The following is a 5,515-nucleotide window of genomic DNA, read 5'->3' as shown; positions in this document are numbered from 1 at the left end:
ATATATATATGTGTGTGTATATGTGTGTGTGTGTATATATATATATATATATGTATGTGTGTGTGTGTGTATATATATATATATATATATATATATATATACGTGTGTGTGTGTGTGCATATATATATTTCGGGAACACTTACTAAAGCAACTTAGGTTTGATTATAAAAACAGCTTTTTTAACTCATAAAAAATCTTGTTAAAATGTATCGAATATGACACATCAGACTTTTTGAGGAAAGTTTATTTGTTCATCTCTCAATCATCATTGTATTCCATTGCATTATATGTTTATATATAAAAAAAGATTATTGATCATGAAACTAAACATTTAAATATCATCTTACTAAGATATATTATTGGGAGCTATAGGGTGACAACTGATATTTATATGCATTTTATATTAGTTTGCTATACTGCTATAAAGATCTCATTGATTTACATTACAAGCTATCAGAATTTCAGGTAACACTTTATAATACATTTCATTAATAAATCATTAAAAAACATTATATAATGTTTAACTTCTCATTACTTAATATATATTCACATATCTATAAATATGAGATAATGTGCTTGTTAATGTTAACTAATGAACTTATTAACCATTACCAAATGATTAACAGATCATTATTTAATGTAAATTGAAATGTTTACAAATGTCAACAAACTTTCAATTCATATGATCATGCTTTAAAAAAAAAAACGATTTCAAACGATTTTGACAGATGGTTTACAATAATTAAAAGCTTCATTAATAAATCATTAACAAACATTATATAATGCTTAACGGATCATTAGTTCATGTTTACAAATGTCATTAAACTTATAATGCGTTTTAAAAATCTACAAATGGTTTTAACAGAAATTATACAATGATTACAAGTTTATTTGTTAATGTACTTTTGAATTCTTACAAATGTCATTAAACTTCAGTTCACATATTAGCTAATGCTCATTTTTACATTTACAAATGTTGTGAAAATATAGCTTAATTAGTACTTTTTTTTAGCACTTCACAAATTATTCATGTTAATGTATTCATTACATAAAGAAGATCTGTAAAGTTGCAAAGACTAAAGTCTCAAATCCAAAGAGATATTCTTTATAAAAGTTAAGAGTCAACCACGCCTACCTAAAACAGCTCGTTCTAACACGCCCCCACGTCTACGTCACGATGTGGGAAGATTTGCATAACACCGCCCAAATGTTCACGCAAAGAAAGAAGACGTAACTTTTATTCTCGCTGTAGTATTGATACAAATAAAAGTAATGATGTTTACGCAACGCGATATGCAATGCAACGCGTAAAAAGACAGTATAAGTCATTATAATCAGTAATTATGTCCCCACTGGATGCAACAAATGCCTCGTTTATAATGGGTTTTACTGGTTTTGTCTCGTCGCGCATCACCGACGCACAGGCGCTCGTCGCACACACGGCAACGGCATCACAGTATGGTAAGGGGCGTAACATTTCCGTCACACGCTTCAGGTATTCAGCCAATCACAATGCACTGGATAGCTGGCCAATCACAGCACACCTCGCTTTTCAGAACGATGAGCTTTGTAAAAATCGACGCGTTTCAGAAAGGCGGGGCATAGAGGAGAAACAATAATGTACAGTATGTTTGAACCTTAAACCGCATAAACACATTTCATTACACCAAATACACAAAATAATGTTCTTTTTAGCAACGTCATATGACCCCTTTAAAAGCTTGGTGTATCAAATATGATTCAATAGGTTGAATAAACTGCTCCATTTCAAAACATGGCATTTTCTGACTATAATACATCAGGCTGTATGGGTCAAAACAGCTTCAAAATAATGAATGAATGAATGAATGAATGATGCATTTATATAGCGCTTTGTGTCCCCGTCACTATACTGGGGCATTAGGACCCACACAGACCACAGGGTGAGCACCCCCTGCTGGCCTCACTAACACCTCTTCCAACAGCAACCAAGTTTTCCAAGGAGGTCTCCCATCCAGGTACTGACCAGGCTCAACCCTGCTTAGCTTCAGTGGGCAACCAGTCTTGGGCTGCAGGGTGATACGGCTGTGGCTATAATGTTTATATAACGTTATAAAAACATCTCGCATCTCAAAATACAATAGATCACATTTATGAACATGCTTGTTGAAACTTTTCCTGTTTCCTCCATGATCCAGATGGCGTTTTGTGTTTTATTTTTAAAACTGCATCCTGTCGGTTTGAAACGGGCCGCTGAGACAAAAGGCTGCCCGCACACTCACCGTCCAAAATGAATAGCGACAATCTGATTCGGCTTAATCTCCGAAGCCCAAACCCACACGCTCCGTCAGCAGCTCTGGAGGTGTCAGTCTCTGCAGCATCTCCTAATCCTGGCTTTTGTGCGCCAGCGGTTAGCTTGCTTGTAGATGCCGCTGTAAGGATGCTGTTGAATGTATTTCGTTCTCTTTACAGTGCTTTGTGAAGGAAGGAGGGCCTCATGGCGGGATGGAATTTCAGCTCTTGGCTTGTCATCTCAGAAGTGGCCAGAGATTATCTGTTTGTTTGGGGTATCGATCCGTCACTTGAGCCCGCTCGTTGGAACCATATACACGTTCGGATGGGACTTTCACCGGGGTTAATTTCGGATCACAGAGGCCCCGCGACAGAACGACAGCCTTTATTACTTAATGACAAGTGTTTTAGAGTCCGTACGGGATGACTAATTTGACTTGATGGTCAATTTTACCACACAGAAGTGCCCTCTTCACTTCTCCTCTCCATGTGGGATGCTCACCCTGTCCAATTCATTAGCCGCTCTGGGTGCTTGTAAAACCGTGGCCCATGATGCAGTGCTTCTATTGATGGTGACAGTCCATTAAATTCTTCATCAAGAGTCGGTTCGATGCCCAGAAGTCCTCGGTTAAACATAGTACTGTCAGGCCAGAGCAACCGGGCTCTGTTTACCTTTAAACCAAACAGTGTTTTGTTACGGTGCACTGCAGAGCAATACTGTGACACTAACTATTTTACAAATACCGCTTACATTGCAAAAATAGCTTCTTAATACATTTTTGATTAGGCTTTTTTGACATTTTGATTACAGTTTAAATAACTAAAATATCCTTGTAACAAGATGCAAAAGTTGTTAAGATTTGTTTTTAGAGAATGTATCTTTAATGCGAGTTTATTTCGTCTTACTGCACTGGCAGATTTTTGCACTTGTTTTACATATAAACAGTTGAAACCTACAATAAAACAAGTGGAAAAAACCTGCCAGTCCAATAAGATACAATGCACTTCTGTTCAAGTTGCAGTCTGAAAGCAAGTATAACACTTAAAGTTTATTATTTAGATACTGTTATTGTATTTAATAATATTTTGAATTAGCTCTTATTTTAATTTTAGTTTAAAGTGATTTTTTAAATAAAGATTTTAGTTTCCAAGGCAACATTTCAAATTTTTTTTATCAAATAAAAAACATTATTTTATTTCAGCTTTTTTAGTTAACAAAAATGTTTTTAATAGTTTTAGCTCTAGTTTTAGTTAACATGGCTTATTATTCTTCACTAAAATTGAAACTAAAAACATAAAAAATAATACATTTAATTGAATTAAATGTCAACTAAAATAAAAGTAAAATATAAAATTTAAACTTATTTCAGCTAGTTGCCAAGGTATCATTTTTCATTTTTTTAAACTTGAAGCACTAAAATAACTAAAACTGAAATAAAACTTAAAAAGAATGATTCAGGCATTTAAGAAAAAAAGATTACAAAAACAACTATTAAAACTGTTTTTAAAAAGAAAATGAATTCAAAATATTATTAAAAACTATAACAGTATCTCAGTTATACTAAAATAACATTGATAACAACACTGCTTCTCAAATATATCTAAATATATCTTTTTAAAGAATATTTAGATATTTTAACTGGAAAATAAGGCAAAAATGCTCATTAAAAGTGTGATTTAAATTTTAAAAATTAAAATTAAATTTAAATGGATAGTTCACTCCAAAATGCTAATTCTGTCATTATTTTCTTGCCCTTATGTCATTCTAATTTGTTATGCCATATATGCATTGCTCTTGCCATGCAATCAGTTTTTCATGACTATGGCTCCAAAAAAAAAAAAAAACCCACTATGTAAGTGGTCGATATGACATGTACTCATGAAATTACTTTTGTTACTTGTATTAGGAATAATGCATGTCTTTTCTCTTAAAGGTGATAAGGAGACAGGAATCTCTTTGTGCAACCGAAATCAGACCATGTGAGTGTACGGATCTTATGCAAACGGTCATTATTTTTGCATTTCCATTTAGTGACGCTTCAGTATTTCCTCTTTTGGCTCACACTGCGTCCCAGTGCAGTGCTACAGTGAAGATCCCTTTGACCAGATTCAAAAAAACCAAACCCTTTTTGCATCAAACAGCAGCAGTGGGAGATTGAATTGCGCTGTGGCAGTGGCAGCACACTCAGTCCGTGGCTTCATCCATTATCTATCATCTACTCGAGGCTTAAGAAAGGTTGACATGCCACAGCCAGACATGATAATGAAAGAGATATGGGATCGGTGCTGACGAGGGGTCAGAGAACAGTCCTGAATGGGGTTCATATTGATTTCAACACCAGATCCGCCTTTTTCATGCAACATCGTGCCGTCCTGATAAAGTTGATGTCGCACTTAGACCAAATGTCCAGTGCAAACAAATAAAGCTCACGATTCCTCTTTCAGTCAGATGGATGGATGGATCAGGTCATGCTACTGATGCGCAACTGGATGCTTCAACCCCACTGACATTCATATAATAGGCACGTCTAAGACAGTATTCCAAAACAAATCATGGCTTGACCAGAAACCGCTCTCAGATTACTAAGCCGTTTATACAATCAAAATCGCTGATATGTAAGCCACTACAATACTTGACCCAGTTTCCAATGGCGCTATGAATATGTGCACAGATTTTCCTGCATGCATTGTTGCAACTAATTGCATCAATGGAAGGTTCTGGATGATCCAAAAGGTCTGTGACCTGTTTAAAGGACTGCCATCTTTATATGCGTGTTTAAAGAAGAACCCTCCATAAATACCCAGAGCTTTTGGTAAACAGTTGTCAGAAACAATCAAGTAATTGGGCCTGAAACTTCCTTACTGGCTGATGTCATGGAGTTGAATTAGCTTTATCTTCTGTGGAGATAGACTTCTATCTAGACTCAGACAGAAGTGGCCGTTTTTATCTGTTGCCCACTAACAGCCTAAAAAGCTGGCTTTCTCAAACAGAAGGTTTTTCTGCAGATTTCAAATAGATTATTTTTCAATTAATGACCCTGGAATGTGGATAGATGCTTGCTCGGGTTGGCAAGGCCTTGTTTAACTCTTTATGATTTGATGTTGCCATATGTTTTATTCACTTTCTCACTCACTAATAAGAACTAAATGGCATAATGCACATTTTAAAGCCTTATGTTGTTTTCTCCCCCAAGATTTTTGTTTAAACACACACACACACACACACACACACACACACAGACAG

The sequence above is a fragment of the Sinocyclocheilus rhinocerous genome, unplaced genomic scaffold, assembly GCF_001515625.1.
Source record: "Sinocyclocheilus rhinocerous isolate Xijiao unplaced genomic scaffold, SAMN03320098_v1.1 scaffold797, whole genome shotgun sequence".
NCBI lineage: Eukaryota > Metazoa > Chordata > Actinopteri > Cypriniformes > Cyprinidae > Sinocyclocheilus > Sinocyclocheilus rhinocerous.
This window is presented reverse-complemented; position numbering follows the sequence as displayed.